Source organism: Uloborus diversus, chromosome 1, assembly GCF_026930045.1.
Source record: "Uloborus diversus isolate 005 chromosome 1, Udiv.v.3.1, whole genome shotgun sequence".
In the NCBI taxonomy this organism is placed as follows: Eukaryota; Metazoa; Arthropoda; class Arachnida; order Araneae; family Uloboridae; genus Uloborus; species Uloborus diversus.
The window spans coordinates 28,457,265-28,475,309 of record NC_072731.1 but is presented as its reverse complement, the minus strand read 5'-3'; positions in this window follow the sequence as shown (position 1 = coordinate 28,475,309).

Below are 18,045 nucleotides of genomic sequence, written 5' to 3'. Positions count from 1 at the left end.
AGTTTTATTGATAAGACAAAAAAAAAAAACTATTTGCGATTGTAGCAGTCAGAAGAAGAAAATATCTTGCAGTTATAAGTGGATTTTTGTATGTCGTATGCATACTTTTTCTGACGGATAATAGTTTGATAGTTTTATCGATATCACAATAAGCACTTTTGCAGTTGATAGTAGAAAGAAAAGCCTGTTGTTTTTCATTGAAAATTAGATTCATTGTGGCAAATGTTGTTTAATTGACAATTTTTATTTTTGAAGGAAAAGCTTTAACTAAAATAGACGAGTTTATCAAAGAAATCCTTTTGTTTCAAAGAACGTCGCTGCAGGGCGGTTGTAAAAAATGTGTGCATTTCGTCAAATGTACTTATTCATGGATAAAAAAATTTCCTCAAACTCATAGACCAATCTAAATGCTATTGTGAGTTAGACGAGATGGTCCTCTGCCCATAATCTTTAAACTCAGTATGTTCTTTAAGTCATGCTGACATAGGTTTTCTAGAAAATTTAGAGCAATAATTAAAGAAACATTTCAGCAAGTACTTCATAAATATGCTTTTGAGAAAATGAAACACGAATGAAATGGTTAGTCGTGCTAAACTTACAATAAAAAGACGTAACTAATAAAATTTTACCTTAGTTCAAGTTACTCTAGTAACAAAAATACGCTGATTTCAATGATTAAAATTTAGTAGTGTCTAAAAGACACTTCAATATTATACGTAAAAAAAATTGAGTAAATTTAGAGCATTCCCTCATGTTCAAAAAAACATTTTAAATAGAGGAAAAAATGACATTTTCGGAAAATTTTGATTTTTTAAAATACGATTTCGTCATCAAGAAAGTCATAAACAATTACTAAATTAGAGCAGGTAGTTAGTTATAGACAGTTTTTCAATCTGAATCATTTTTACTGTTATTTTTTCAATAAGAGAGCTAGGAGAGTGATTTAAAATCTGAAGTAAATTGGAAAATTTTCCAATCTTTCTTAATATCTCAGATTCAAAGAAAGATCCGAATAAATTTTATTTTGCTTTTTTCCAATTGTGATTTGTTTATAGAATGTGGAAATATTTATTTTTTAAGTGTACGTTTATAACTTATGGAGTTATTGAGTCTCAAACTGGCTGCAATGAACTCTGAAATTTTCGGCTTAGCGTAAGCATCAATTTCTAATTTCAATAACAAAGCAACAAACAGTTTTTAAACTTCCATAATTTGCATTTCCTCATAGATATGCATGGTTTTACCTGAATAGAAATTTTCATTGAAATCTGTGACGTGTCAGAAACAGCTGATTTGCTCATTTCCCATGGAATGACCCTACATGAAAGAACATTGTATTTTATGGTAAAATTTGCATTAAAATAGTATTTTTCATTTTAGGCGGTGAATTTTCGCTTTCAAAAAAAAAAGTGGAAAAATTTCGCTTTATTTTTTCATGGGAAAAAGTGAAAAATGAAATATTTTCTATTCGATTGTAATAAATATTTTTGATCAAAAGAATCAGTGAATAAAAGGTTGAATGAATAAATGAAAAGATGCTGAAAGAAATAAACAAATAATTAGTTAAATAAATTAATTAATGTATGAGGACAAATAAACGAATAAGAAAAACAGCAAATGAATAAGAAAATAAGTGTATGAATGAATAAATAAGTGATATAGTAAATTAAAGTATGATAATAAAGTAATTAATAAAAAATACTGTAACGGATTCGGTGCTACTTCCACTTTCTTGAAATGAAGACACAGTTCTTGATAAAAGCACAGGAAATTTATTTACACTATGTACAGGAAAGATCGTCAACAACTGCAAATTATTCATCAGCAATTAAGCAATTATCACGCAACACCGTAAACTCAACGTTTACACACGTATTTACTTCCAAATACGAAAACAACACAGCGAAATGCCTCGCTATAAACAGAGCTAATACACACACTCAGTTCGAAATCTGAATCGAAACTCAACTGTTTATCCATCGCTAACGGCTTAAATACACCGAAAAGAAATTTCTCAAATATTCCACACGCTTCTGTAAAGTAGTAGACCGTTATCAATGAAAAGAAAGAAAATAGGAGTCGTATACTTTAGCCGAATGAAAAAGGGGTTGTATATTCATTACGGGAAACTATTTACAGGTTACGTTCCTACAATAATTACTATTTACAGGATTTGTAACATTGCCCCCTTCCTAAGGACTGCACGTCCCGGGCAGTACAATCCCCAGAAAGGGTGCCAAACATCTATCACATGTTCACAAATACACACATTAAATAATAACCAATAATGCATAGGAAACACAATAATAACAAGAAATATTACTAAACATTAAAAGCAAAAAAATTATCTACAACTTTTATGTTATCAACCATGGTTGTTTACGTAATACTCATGAACTATGGCCATAGTATGGGGCTAACCGATCATAATGTACAACCCTAGGTTTTGCATTAGGTGATTTTTGGATCCTCACTACGACGTCATTCAGTGGGTTAAGGACTTTGTAGGGTCCATCCCAATGCGACTGCAATTTGGGTGACAGACCTTTCCGTCGGATGGGATTCCATAACCAAACCTCGTCGCCTTCGTTGAATTCATGTCCAGTAGACCTTGTGTCGTATCGGGTCTTCATCTTCTCCGCCGCGATGTTGATTCGCTCTCGTGCGAAGTTATGAACGTCTTCCAACCGGGCCTGGAGATCCTGGATGTACTCCTCAGGCGATGAAGGCGCATCCGGAGGACGACCGAAGACGAGATCACAAGGTAGCCGAAGCTCTCGTCCGAAGAGCATCTGAGATGGGGCAAATCCGGTAGTCTCGTGGACAGCACTGCGGTAGGCCAGCAGGAACAAAGGTAGCTTCTTGTCCCAATCCTGTTGATTTCTGGATACCATAAGTGAGAGATTATTCAGGATTGTGCGGTTAAATCTCTCCACCATGCCGTCCGATTGTGGGTGTAGTGGTGTTGTCCTAGTTTTCTCAATTCCCAGAATTTGACATAGGCCCTTAAACACAGCAGAGATGAAATTCCTCCCTTGATCGGAATGAATCTGCAAAGGTGTTCCATATCTCGAGATCCAATGTTGGACTAGAGTCTCTGCTACGGTGGTAGCCTCTTGATCTGGAATGGGATATGCTTCCGGCCATTTGGTGAAGTAGTCGATGAAAATAAGAATGTATTTGTTCCCATCAGCAGTTCTTGGTAGAGGACCCAGGATGTCGATCCCAATTCGTTCGAAAGGAGCTCCAACGTTGTACAGATGTAGCTTCCCTCTGCTTCTTTTCTTCGGTCCTTTACGAGCAGCACACGCGTCACAAGAATGGCACCACTTCTCCACGTCATCCTTCGCCTTGCTCCAGAAGAAGCGTTCCCGAACTTTATTGAGGGTTTTCAAGACACCAAAATGTCCTCCAGTCGCACTACTATGTATTTCTTTCAGAACATCTGAAATCCTTGATCGGGGAAGTAGTAACTGCCACCTAGATGTTTTGCCGTCGTCAGATTCCCATTTTCGGTGTAGCACGCCGTTCCGTAAATGGAGCGAGTTCCATAAAGCCCAGTATCTTTTTGTTGCAGGACTGAAGATGGAAACGTCCTGCCAGCTAGGTCGCCGACTGTCACTTTCCATGAACTCCAAAATTGGTTTTATGTCGGGGTCTTCAAGTTGATCTTTTCGAACTTGGTCGTCACTCCATGGATCAGGTTCTGATGATATTGGAGTCACTGTCACCTGATAGGCGGTAGAGCTAGTCGTTCCATACTGTTTCTCGATTCGGGAACAATAGTGGCAGTTCTCAGGACAGGGTCTCCTTGATAAAGCGTCAGCATTCCCGTGAGATAACCCTTTTCGATGCTTGATCTCCATGTCATATTCCTGGAGCCGCTGTATCCATCTGGCTATCTGGCCTTCCGGATTTTTGAAGTTCAAAAGCCAAGTTAATGAGGCATGATCTGTCCGAAGCAGAAATTTTCGGCCGTAGAGGTAATGATGGAAGTGTTCTACAGCTTTCACTATGGCCAGTAACTCCTTTCTGGTGACGCAGTAATTTCGCTCCGACTTTGATAAGCATTTGCTCCAGTAAGCGATGACATATTCATTTCCGTCAATTTCTTGGGATAAAACAGCTCCAATTCCCTCGTTGCTCGCATCAGTGTCCAGGATGAAGGATTTTTCAGGCTGAGGATAGGCGAGGATAGGCGTTGATGTTAAAGCCTCCTTCAGTCGTAGAAATGCATCTTCGCATTCTTTGAACCATTCAAACTTTTGCTTGCTCTCCGTCAGCTTATGCAAAGGTCGTGCAATGTTGGAAAAACCCTTCACAAACTTCCTGTAGTACGTGCAGAGCCCCAGGAAACTTCGCAACTGATGGATGTTTTCGGGACGACTCCAACTCCTGACCGCAGATACCTTTAGTACAGTAAAATTAGGCCAAAAAATGGCCAAACCCAAACATCCAAAAAAAAAAAGTGAAACCTGTTGCAAATTACTTCTTACCCTTCCGGCAAGAAGGGGTAAAAAGTCCCAGCACTTTGCGCGTCGGGTTTTGGGGGGAAGGGGGGGAGACGAAATAATCCTCTATTTAAATAAAAATAATTCCTATTACTTAAAAAAAATTCTGAAACCTCGCAGAAACCACTCTATAATAGTAAAACAATAAACTCTCACATAAAAAAATTGTAATTAACCGGGGTTTACAGGCGGGGGGGGGGGGGAATGGGGGGGGTGTCCATGGAGCAGCTTTGCGTCATTGGAATTTTTAAGGCAGTTTTTTCAAGGGGTATTTCTTTCTTTATTGAGGACTTTTATTCTTGATGGGTACTCCGTCACACTTAAGGGGTGCGCCATCGCTTTGAGGGGGGGGGGGCCCTGAATTTACATTCCAAAATCACAGTGAGTGCACATTTGCAGTGAAGTTCACGAAAAAATTTCCCTGACTTAAACTTTTCCGAAGTACAAAATGCCTCACAATGATATGGTAATGTCAGAATGATAATTCTAAAAGATCTAAGCGAGCTCAGTAACCAAATTATTTGTGACTGGAGTTATTAAACTGTTTAGAGCGCTGGAAAAAAAAATTCCTGTGCAGCATAAAAAAAGTCCAAATTGACCAAAGTTTCCCTACTTCTTCTTGATTAACTTACTTCAACTTTTCTACAATCTTTTGCCATCACCGTAAGGGTGGGACAAACCGGAATTGCCAATAGTGAGACGGGCAATGCTGCAATTCTGCACCCTTTAAGTCGGTGGGGGTTCTCATTTGCAAACACCAAGCTACCTCTCTTTTACGCAGCTGGTTATGTGAATTATGCTAAATATGCGGACATATACTTGCAACTCTATCTCAAACTTTTGAGTACATTATGCGATAAAAAAAATTTGATCACATTAAACATCATCTAAAACATCAGCTATCCATCGATCTAACGCAGTGACAAATTCAGGTGGTCTAGAACCTGTAGTGATTCAACGATAGAACAAGTCTTGATGAGAGCAATGAGCAATACATCAATAGAATGCTAAATATTTACACCTTTTTGTCTCTCAGTTTGGAAATCTCAATCCGTTTCTAAAGCCCCAGAAGTTTCTTCCCTCTCAAGTTGGTATGGGTATTGCTCGCTGATGATAAGGTGAGTTGCGATAAGACCTTTAACGTTCGGGTAGTAACATCAAATCATATTGAAGTCAAACAATTTTGTGGCATTTCTTTGTAAAGGAGGTAAGCAGTTATGTCTTTAGCTTCTGTTACGAGAGTAGTTACTATCTGTAAAGATGTGTAAGCCCAAACCATCTTTTACACCGAATGGTATGAACAGTAAAGATGGAATAACAAATTGCTAAAAACTTCTGGTACGAGTTATGCGCTGATCCTCCATCAGTATTCGATGAATCTGGTTTCAGAAGGAAAGAAATCCTGTATCGTTAAAGTACTATTATCTGAAGCAAAAGGTTCATTCAAAATCACAGAACGAACAGCTTTTGTCATATATGAGGCAGTGAGAAGCAAAGGGATGTAAGTGGACATTTTCAAGTTTTGAATAAAACGCGTTTAAAGATAAGATCCTAGGTAGACTTTCATTGATTTTTTTTTCTAAATCATGCTGTATAGAAGCAACTACCAGGTCTACTAGGACCATTTCTTGCCCCAAGATATAGGAGAGGTTCACCAACCATTTGTACTGGTTATCTCCAAATTTTTAATTTTGCCCTTTGCTTCTCACTGCGGGTATAGAAGGAAGATACCCGCTTGAACATATTTTTGGTAATGATATGTAAGTTTCAAGGAAATATGCCAGCAATGCAGCGTGTGGTCACTTGTAAGTATGGGAAAGCTAGTGTCATTTTTGATGGGTGTAAAGAAAGCACCACAGAAATATAAATGAAGTCCTATTACAACAGCCAAGCCTTCTGCTCTAGAAGGCTTGGCTTCTAGCAGCTTTCTGCGTCTCAAATCTTGTGCTTGCTCTGAGAGGTTCATTGGATATAGTGAATGTTTGAAAAGTCTGAAAGTAGACTGAAGTGCTCAATTATATGCACAAACTGTGTTAGACATAGCTGCAACAATAACGATTTTGCTAAGGATCTAGATTCCAAAAAACATCTTGATAACGAAGACTTTTTGTTACAAGCTTAGGAGAAATCATTTGAAAGCAAAAAACAGTTCAGCGTTATTTTTCTGGCCATTTAATCAAATGTGCACCATCAGAGGGGGTGGGGGGAAGAATAATATTTTAGTACATAATTTCGTTTTGGGACGTGAGCTACTGTTCTTATGGGGTGGACAGTCCTGATTTATGCATTTTAGATTTGCATGAAATAATACTTCTACTTGAAATAAAAGGTGGGGGGGGGGGGGTTGAGGATTTATTTTTTTTTGAAGGGGGGGGTGTTGTAGCTTTGAGAGGAGGTGCACCATCGCTCTTGGAAAATGGACACACTTGATTTCTAACAATTTTCTTAGCATAAAATAATGTTTCCATATGAAATGTATGGAGGGGGGTTCGGGGGTACTGCTTCGCTTTACGGGGATAGGGGGCTCTATAGCATTTGTGGGTTTTGTCATCCCTCTTGGGGGTCAAACACCTTTAATTTTATGCTTTTAAATTTAGTATAACATAATATTCTCACTTTAAATTTATTCTAAAAATTCTGAAAAAATACTCAAAACTGCAATTTTTAGATGCCCCCCATTCCAAAACCCGACGCACAATGGGGTGGGACTTTTTACCTGTTCTTATTGGGAGGGTAATAAACAATTTGCACCAGGTTTAGCTTTTTTTTTTTTTGGATGTTTGGGTGCGACCCCTATTTTTACTGTACTACTTCTCTGGATCGGTTTGCACACCCTCAGAAGAGATGATGTGACCAAGGTAGTTCACTTCCCGGCGGAACAAATTACATTTGGACGGGCTTAACTTCAGATTGGCTTCCTTAAGCTTTTGCAGCACCTTCCTAAGATTTGCCAGATGTTCTTCGAAGCTGCGTCCCACGATGATGATATCGTCTAAGTAGACCAGACAGGATTCGTAAGAAAGTCCTCTTAACACTGTCTCCATAAGACGCTCGAACGTAACTGGTGCATTGCAGAGGCCGAAGGGCATCACTTTAAACTGCCATAAGCCTTGTCCAGTTGTAAATGCTGTCTTTTCTCGGTCATCAGGGTGTATCTCAACCTGCCAGTAGCCGCTCTTCAAGTCCAGGGTCGAAAACCACTTGTGTCCGGAAAGAGTGTCCAAGGTGTCGTCTATCCGTGGAAGAGGGTAGCTGTCTTTCTTGGTGATTTCATTCAGCCGTCGGTAATCGACACAAAATCTGGTGGAGCCATCTTTCTTTCGGACCAAGACGATGGGAGAGGCCCAAGGACTGGATGAGGGTTCGATTACATCATTCTCCTTCATCTCTTTCAGGAGGGTCTCAACCTCTTCCTTCTTGGCGAACGGTAGTCGTCTTGGATGCTGTTTAATAGGGGGGTGTTCTCCAGTGTAGATCCTATGCTGCGTTAAATTCGTCCGGCCCACATCCTCCGATGTAGATGAAAACAGATGCTTGAAGTCGTCCACCAATTGTTCCGCAGCAGTTCTTTGATCCTTCGATAAGGGTGCACTCCCAATTAACTTCGATATCAAGGACTCAGAAGACACAGTCTCGGGGGAATTGATTCTTCTAATGATGCAGTTTACGGGAGTACAAGTTGCTAACACTTCGCCTTTCCGGATATTCCTTGGCCTTTCACTCACGTTGGCGACTCTCACAGGAATTACATCCTTGGAAAGGTCCACAAGCGTAGATGCCACCAGCACTCCTTTTGGGTTATTGCTTAAGTTGGGGTATTCAATGAGTCCAAATCTAAAACTATTGCTCTCTTCAATGGAGCCGGGTATTAATGATTCTGACCTTGAGGGAATTGATAAATCTGTTTGGGCAATTATTTGATGAGCGGATTTTACATCACTTTCTGCGGGAAAGACTGCTATGTCTTCTCTCGTCGAGTGCAGCTCGTTAGTCTTGAAGTCGAGGTTGAAGTCATACTTCTTTAAAAAGTCCAATCCGAGAATGAAGGGGTCTATGATAGCAGCAACGAATGCGGTATGATGGTAAATGGCATTTCCAAACACAATTTCTAAGTTCACTTTACCTTCAATCTCGATCTTGTCACCTGTCACAGTTTGGAGGGTAACGCAGGGCGGCGTCCACAGAATGTTGAGTCCAAATTGACGAGCCACATCTGTTCTAATGATCGTAACATTGGCTCCAGTGTCAATAATCAGTTCGCAGGGAAACCCGTTTACATATGCGTAAACAAACAGTCCATTACTGCCGCCACTCGTCGAGGAAATCTGGAAAACTTTAAGATGGGGCTCATTCCAATTTGGCGACCTCCGCCCCGCGAGATTGCCATGGCTTAGTTTTCCTGGACCTGCGAGGGAGAGGTGCTCTTCCCTCTGGTTTCTTGACGAGCTTCACAGTTTCTTCGTAAGTGACCCTCGCCACCACATTTCCAGCACTTAAGTGATTGTCCATTATGGTCCTTGGGAGACGAATTCCTTTTGAGGATTGCTGCAATTTCTTTTATTTGCTTTTCCAGATCATCAAAACGTGACGAAATCGGATCAGGCTCATCAGTTTTCACGCCGCGGATTGAATGGCGATCCTTGCGGGTTGCTTGCTGGGCGGCCTCCAACTTCATCGCATACACAACAGCAGAACTCAGGTCTTTGACATCCGCCATCCGTAGAGCTTTCTCGATTTCCGGATCTCGAACCCCGTCGATGTAGTAGTTGAGTACCAGGTTGTCTCGAACATCCGCAGGACAGTCACAAAAAGCAAGATGAGACAATCTCTCGACGTCCGCCGCTAGCTCTTGCAGGGTTTCCCCGGTTTTCTGGAAACGGGATTTCAACTGGAGTCGGCTGAAATCTTTCTGGCACTTCTCACCGAAGCGAAGCTCCAACGCAGATGTGAGGGCGGCGAAATCCAGGCGCTGGCTGTCCGGAAGAGTCTGGAGAATGTCCGCTGCGTCACCTCTCAGGGATGCTGCAAGATGACAGGCCTTGGTAGCAGAGTCCCATCCGTTCGCTTCCGCCACTATCATGAATTGAGTTTTGTAAACCTGCCACGAAGTTTTCCCATCAAATGTGGCAAGTTTAATGGACGGTCGAGCAACCGATGTGGGAGCGCCAAACTGTACAGAGCTGCTTTCCGCGGTCGCCAATCTCCTTTCCATGTCTTTAATTATTTCTTCCTTAAATGAGGTAAATTTCTTGTCTTCTTCTTCTAACTTATTTTCCACATTGGCGATACGCTCTTCCACAGTATCAAATTTTTCTTCCAGAGCATCAACTTTATCTCCCATGGCGGTTAGTTGATTCTCCATCATGGTTTTCATCGACGTTAGGTCACTTTTTATTTCATTTTGACTTGTAGTAATTTTAGCAGTTAAATCACTATTAAACTGTTCTTGGTTAGTCGCCAATTCATTTTTTTAATTGTTCTTGGTTAGTCGCCATGTCATTTTTTAATTGTTCTTGATTTGCAGTAAAACTTGCAGTCAAATCACTTTTTAATTGTTCTTGATTAGCCGCCATATTTTCAGTCAGGTCGCTTTTCACAGCATTAATTGCTTCCAGAAGTTGTTTTAATTGGTCATCCATTGCGCGAGTAATCACCATAAAAACAAAGTCTATAAATTCAAACAGTCTTTATGAAAAAAAATGTCCAAAGTCACACTTACTCCAAGAAAGTCCAGAAGTAGCCCCTCGTTGGGCGCCAAATTGTAACGGATTCGGTGCGACTTCCACTTTCTTGAAATGAAGACACAGTTCTTGATAAAAGCACAGGAAATTTATTTACACTATGTACAGGAAAGATCGTCAACAACTGCAAAATTATTCATCAGCAATTAAGCAATTATCACGCAACACCGTAAACTCAACATTTACACACGTATTTACTTCCAAATACGAAAACAACACAGCGAAATGCCTCGCTATAAACAGAGCTAATACACACACTCAGTTCGAAATCTGAATCGAAACTCAACTGTTTATCCATCGCTAACGGCTTAAATACACCGAAAAGAAATTTCTCAAATATTCCACACGCTTCTGTAAAGTAGTAGACCGTTATCAATGAAAAGAAAGAAAATAGGGGTCGTATACTTTAGCCGAATGAAAAAGGGGTTGTATATTCATTACGGGAAACTATTTACAGGTTACGTTCCTACAATAATTACTATTTACAGGATTTGTAACAATACGTAAAAGATTTAATGAATGATTGAGCAATTAAACGAAATTAACTTTTCACTTTCCCCGCATGTATTTGTCTAATTGTACAAAATATAATTCAAATACTAATAGACTTAATATTAACTTAATAAATGTTGCACCGAATATTAGGTCTCAATTAATACTTCAAATGTTAATTACAAGAAATTTATCATTTAATACATAACAAAAAATAAAACACAATAAAATATTACAATATGAGAATCATTTTTAATCGACTTCAAAAAAGGAGGTTTATGATTTCGTATTGCGGCTTTTTATGTATGTTTTCGAATTATTCCAACACTACTGGACGATTTGAAAAAAAAAATTTTTTTTGTTTGGAAGGGTCTACTTCCCAGATGGTCCCATTGTAATTTGGTCTGGATCTGACAACGGGTCCCGGAGATATCCAAGAAACTTTAATTTTCACACGTCACGGTCACGTGGTTTTGCTGTGATCGGTGTACTTTCACACCTAAGGTTTTGACTTTCTCCTAAACGATATTTAAGCTCGTAGCATTTTCGCAACGCTGCGCCGCCTGTTAATTTTTTATTATAGGTGTTACTAATGTATTTATTACTGCGTAGCAAAGCAGTAAATTAAATATATTTTACTACTTTAATAGTTAAATCAATTACCTTAATATTTTATTTACTAATAAATAACTTTATTTAGACACTAAAATATAAAGTTCTTTATTTAATATTCCAGTTTTTAAATATATTTAGTGTTCAATTGAGGGGGAATTGAATACAGAACACCCCTCCCCCACGATTTAATTTATATTCTTTAATAATATACTGTTACAAATTCTGTAAATAGTAATTATTGTAGGAACGTAACCTGTAAATAGTTTCCCGTAATGAATATACAACCCCTTTTTCATATGGCTAAAATATACGACCCCTATTCCCTTTTTGTTCATTGATAAAAATTGATAACGGACAACGCATTTCGAGAAGCGTGTGGAATATTTGAGAAAATTCTTTTCGGTGTATTTAAGCCGTTAGCGATGGATAAACAGTTAGTTTCGATTGAGATTTTCGAACTGAGTGCATTTTTGCTCTGTTTATAGCGAGGCATTTCGCTGTGTTGTTTTCGTATTTGGAAGTAAATACGTGTGTAAACGGTGAGTTTACGGTGTTGTGTGATAATTGCTTAATTGCTGATGAATAATTTAGCAGTTGTTGAAGATCTTTCCTGTATATAGTGTAAATAAATTTCCTGTGTTTTTATCAAGAACTGTGTCTTCATTTCAAGAAAGTGGAAGTCGCACCGAATCCGTAACAATTTGGCGCCCAACGTGGGGCTTCTTCTGGACTTTCTTGGAGTAAGTCTGACTTTGGACATTTTTTTCATAAAGACTTTTTGAATTTGGACTTTATTTTTATGGTGATTACTCGCGCAATGGATGAACAATTAAAACAACTTCTTGACGCAATCAACTCTGTGAAAAATGATATGGCGACTAACCAAGAACAATTAAAAAATGAATTGGCGACTAACCAAGAACAATTAAAAAATGAATTGGCGACTAACCAAGAACAGTTAAATAGTGATTTAACTGCTAAAATTACTACAAGTCAAAATGAAATAAAAAGTGACCTAACGTCGATGAAAACCATGATGGAGAATCAACTAACCGCCATGGGAGATAAAGTTGATGCTCTGGAAGAAAAATTTGATACTGTGGAAGAGCGTATCGCCAATGTGGAAAATAAGTTGGAAGAAGAAGACAAGAAATTTACCTCATTTAAGGAAGAAATAATTAAAGACATGGAAAGGAGATTGGCGACCGCGGAAAGCAGCTCTGTACAGTTTGGCGCTCCCACATCGGTTGCTCGACCGTCCATTAAACTTGCCACATTTGATGGGAAAACTTCGTGGCAGGCTTACAAAACTCAATTCATGATAGTGGCGGAAGCGAACGGATGGGACTCTGCTACCAAGGCCTGTCATCTTGCAGCATCCCTGAGAGGTGACGCAGCGGACATTCTCCAGACCCTTCCGGACAGCCAGCGCCTGGATTTCGCCGCCCTCACATCTGCGTTGGAGCTTCGCTTCGGTGAGAAGTGCCAGAAAGATTTCAGCCGACTCCAGTTGAAATCCCGTTTCCAGAAAACCGGGGAAACCCTGCAAGAGCTAGCGGCGGACGTCGAGAGATTGTCTCATCTTGCTTTTTGTGACTGTCCTGCGGATGTTCGAGACAACCTGGCACTCAACTACTACATCGACGGGGTTCGAGATCCGGAAATCCAGAAAGCTCTACGGATGGCGGATGTCAAAGACCTGAGTTCTGCTGTTGTGTATGCGATGAAGTTGGAGGCCGCCCAGCAAGCAACCCGCAAGGATCGCCATTCAATCCGCGGCGTGAAAACTGATGAGCCTGATCCGGTTTCGTCACGTTTTGCTGATCTGGAAAAGCAAATAAAAGAAATTGCAGGAATCCTCAAAAGGAATTCGGCTCCCAAGGACCATAATGGACAATCACTTAAGTGCTGGAAATGTGGTGGCGAGGGTCACTTACGAAGAAACTGTGAAGCTCGTCAAGAAACCAGAGGGAAGAGCACCTCTCCCTCGCAGGTCCAGGAAAACTAAGCCATGGCAATCTCGCGGGGCGGAGGTCGCCAAATTGGAATGAGCCCCATCTTAAAGTTTTCCAGATTTCATCGACGAGTGGCGGCAGTAATGGACTGTTTGTTTACGCATACGTGAACGGGTTTCCCTGCGAACTGATTATTGACACTGGAGCCAATGTTACGATCATTAGAACAGATGTGGCTCGTCAATTTGGACTCAACATTCTGTGGACGCCGCCCTGCGTTACCCTCCAAACTGTGACAGGTGACAAGATCGAGATTGAAGGTAAAGTGAACTTAGAAATTGTGTTTGGAAATGCCATTTACCATCATACCGCATTCGTTGCTGCTATCATAGACCCCTTCATTCTCGGATTGGACTTTTTAAAGAAGTATGACTTCAACCTCGATTTCAAGACTAACGAGCTGCACTCGACGAGAGAAGACATAGCAGTCTTTCCCGCAGAAAGTGATGTAAAATCCGCTCATCAAATAATTGCCCAAACAGATTTATCAATTCCCTCAAGGTCAGAATCATTAATACCCGGCTCCATTGAAGAAAGCAATAGTTTTAGATTTGGACTCATTGAATACCCCAACTTAAGCAATAACCCAAAAGGAGTGCTGGTGGCATCTACGCTTGTGGACCTTTCCAAGGATGTAATTCCTGTGAGAGTCGCCAACGTGAGTGAAAGGCCAAGGAATATCCGGAAAGGCGAAGTGTTAGCAACTTGTACTCCCGTAAACTGCATCATTAGAAGAATCAATTCCCCCGAGACTGTGTCTTCTGAGTCCCTGACATCGAAGTTAATTGGGAGTGCACCCTTATCGAAGGATCAAAGAACTGCTGCGGAACAATTGGTGGACGACTTCAAGCATCTGTTTTCATCTACATCGGAGGATGTGGGCCGGACGAATTTAACGCAGCATAGGATCTACACTGGAGAACACCCCCCTATTAAACAGCATCCAAGACGACTACCGTTCGCCAAGAAGGAAGAGGTTGAGACCCTCCTGAAAGAGATGAAGGAGAATGATGTAATCGAACCGTCATCCAGTCCTTGGGCCTCTCCCATCGTCTTGGTCCGAAAGAAAGATGGCTCCACCAGATTTTGTGTCGATTACCGACGGCTGAATGAAATCACCAAGAAAGACAGCTACCTTCTTCCACGGATAGACGACACCTTGGACACTCTTTCCGGACACAAGTGGTTTTCGACCCTGGACTTGAAGAGCGGCTACTGGCAGGTTGAGATACACCCTGATGACCGAGAAAAGACAGCATTTACAACTGGACAAGGCTTATGGCAGTTTAAAGTGATGCCCTTCGGCCTCTGCAATGCACCAGCTACGTTCGAGCGTCTTATGGAGACAGTGTTAAGAGGACTTTCTTACGAATCCTGTCTGGTCTACTTAGACGATATCATCATCGTGGGACGCAGCTTCGAAGAACATCTGGCAAATCTTAGGAAGGTGCTGCAAAAGCTTAAGGAAGCCAATCTGAAGTTAAGCCCGTCCAAATGTAATTTGTTCCGCCGGGAAGTGAACTACCTTGGTCACATCATCTCTTCTGAGGGTGTGCAAACCGATCCAGAGAAGGTATCTGCGGTCAGGAGTTGGAGTCGTCCAGAAAACATCCATCAGTTGCGAAGTTTCCTGGGGCTCTGCACGTACTACAGGAAGTTTGTGAAGGGTTTTTCCAACATTGCACGACCTTTGCATAAGCTGACGGAGAGCAAGCAAAAGTTTGAATGGTCCAAAGAATGCGAAGATGCATTTCTACGACTGAAGGAGGCTTTAACATCAACGCCTATCCTCGCCTATCCTCAGCCTGAAAAATCCTTCATCCTGGACACTGATGCGAGCAACGAGGGAATTGGAGCTGTTTTATCCCAAGAAATTGACGGAAATGAACATGTCATCGCTTACTGGAGCAAATGCTTATCAAAGTCGGAGCGAAATTACTGCGTCACCAGAAAGGAGTTACTGGCCATAGTGAAAGCTGTAGAACACTTCCATCATTACCTCTACGGCCGAAAATTTCTGCTTCGGACAGATCATGCCTCATTAACTTGGCTGTTGAACTTCAAAAATCCGGAAGGCCAGATAGCCAGATGGATACAGCGGCTCCAGGAATATGACATGGAGATCAAGCATCGAAAAGGGTTATCTCACGGTAATGCTGACGCTTTATCCAGGAGACCCTGTCCTGAGAACTGCCACTATTGTTCCCGAATCGAGAAACAGTATGGAACGACTAGCCCTACCGCCTATCAGGTGACAGTGACTCCAATATCATCAGAACCTGATCCATGGAGTGACGACCAAGTTCGAAAAGATCAACTTGAAGACCCCGACATTAAACCAATTTTAGAGTTCATGGAAAGTGACAGTCGACGCCCTAGCTGGCAGGACGTTTCCATCTTCATTCCTGCAACAAAAAGATACTGGGCTTTATGGAACTCGCTCCATTTACGGAACGGCGTGCTACACCGAAAATGGGAATCTGACGACGGCAAGACATCTAGGTGGCAGTTACTACTTCCTCGATCCAGGATTTCAGATGTTTTGAAAGAAATACATAGTAGTGCGACTGGAGGACATTTTGGTGTCTTGAAAACTCTCAATAAAGTTCGGGAGCGCTTCTTCTGGAGCAAGGCGAAGGATGACGTGGAGAAGTGGTGCCATTCTTGTGACGCCTGTGCTGCTCGTAAAGGACCGAAGAAGAGAAGCAGAGGGAAGCTACATCTGTACAACGTTGGAGCTCCTTTCGAACGAATTGGGATCGACATCCTGGGTCCTCTACCAAGAACTGCTGATGGGAACAAATACATTCTTGTTTCCATCGACTACTTCACCAAATGGCCGGAAGCATATCCCATTCCAGATCAAGAGGCTACTACCGTAGCAGAGACTCTAGTCCAACATTGGATCTCGAGATACGGAACACCTTTGCAGATTCATTCCGATCAAGGGAGGAATTTCATCTCTGCTGTGTTTAAAGGCCTATGTCAAATTTTCGGAATTGAGAAAACTAGGACAACACCACTACACCCACAATCGGACGGCATGGTGGAGAGATTTAACCGCACAATCCTGAATAATCTCTCACTTATGGTATCCAGAAATCAACAGGATTGGGACAAGAAGCTACCTTTGTTCCTGCTGGCCTACCGCAGTGCTGTCCACGAGACTACCGGATATGCCCCATCTCAGATGCTCTTCGGACGAGAGCTTCGGCTACCTTGTGATCTCGTCTTCGGTCGTCCTCCGGATGCGCCTTCATCGCCTGAGGAGTACATCCAGGATCTCCAGGCCCGGTTGGAAGACGTTCATAACTTCGCACGAGAGCGAATCAACATCGCGGCGGAGAAGATGAAGACCCGATATGACACAAGGTCTACTGGACATAAATTCAACGAAGGCGACAAGGTTTGGTTATGGAATCCCATCCGACGGAAAGGTCTTTCACCCAAATTGCAGTCGCATTGGGATGGACCCTACAAAGTCCTTAACCGACTAAATGACGTCGTAGTGAGGATCCAAAAATCACCTAATGCAAAACCTAGGGTTGTACATTATGATCGGTTAGCCCCATACTATGGCCATAGTTCATGAGTATTACGTAAACAACCATGGTTGATAACATAAAAGTTGTAGATAATTTTTTTGCTTTTAATGTTTAGTAATATTTCTTGTTATTATTGTGTTTTCTGTATCTGTTAGTTATTAATTAATGTGTATATTTGTAAACTTGTGATAGAAGTTTGGCACCCTTTCTGGGGATTGTACTGCCCGGGACGTGCAGTCCTTAGGAAGGGGGCAATGTTACAAATTCTGTAAATAGTAATTATTGTAGGAACGTAACCTGTAAATAGTTTCCCGTAATGAATATACAACCCCTTTTTCATATGGCTAAAATATACGACCCCTATTCCCTTTTTGTTCATTGATAAAAATTGATAACGGACAACGCATTTCGAGAAGCGTGTGGAATATTTGAGAAAATTCTTTTCGGTGTATTTAAGATGTTAGCGATGGATAAACAGTTAGTTTCGATTGAGATTTTCGAACTGAGTGCATTTTTGCTCTGTTTATAGCGAGGCATTTCGCTGTGTTGTTTTCGTATTTGGAAGTAAATACGTGTGTAAACGGTGAGTTTACGGTGTTGTGTGATAATTGCTTAGTTGCTGATGAATAATTTAGCAGTTGTTGAAGATCTTTCCTGTATATAGTGTAAATAAATTTCCTGTGTTTTTATCAAGAACTGTGTCTTCATTTCAAGAAAGTGGAAGTCGCACCGAATCCGTAACAATACATTATAACTGTGTATGATTTCTGAAGTTTGACCAATATTCTAGATATACTATTTCACGATGCCGCTAGTTCAATTTGAAATTAGGGTTATATCAATTAGCAGGCTTCAAAAAAAGGAGGAGGTTCTGAACTCGTCAGATTTGTTTTTCCTTTGTACAATGTTCCATAAATACTCGAAGACACCTGTGCCCAGGGGCGTGCAGAGGAAGGGGGGAGGGGCACCTGTTGGCCCGAGCCTGAAGGAGGCCCAATATTTTTATAACTAGGGGTGAAATACAGGGGTAAACAGTATGGAGAGGGGCCCGAAAAAGTCATTTGTGATGGGCTCCAAAATTTCTGTGCACGCCCCTGTCTGTACCGATAAGGAAAATTCTTTTTTT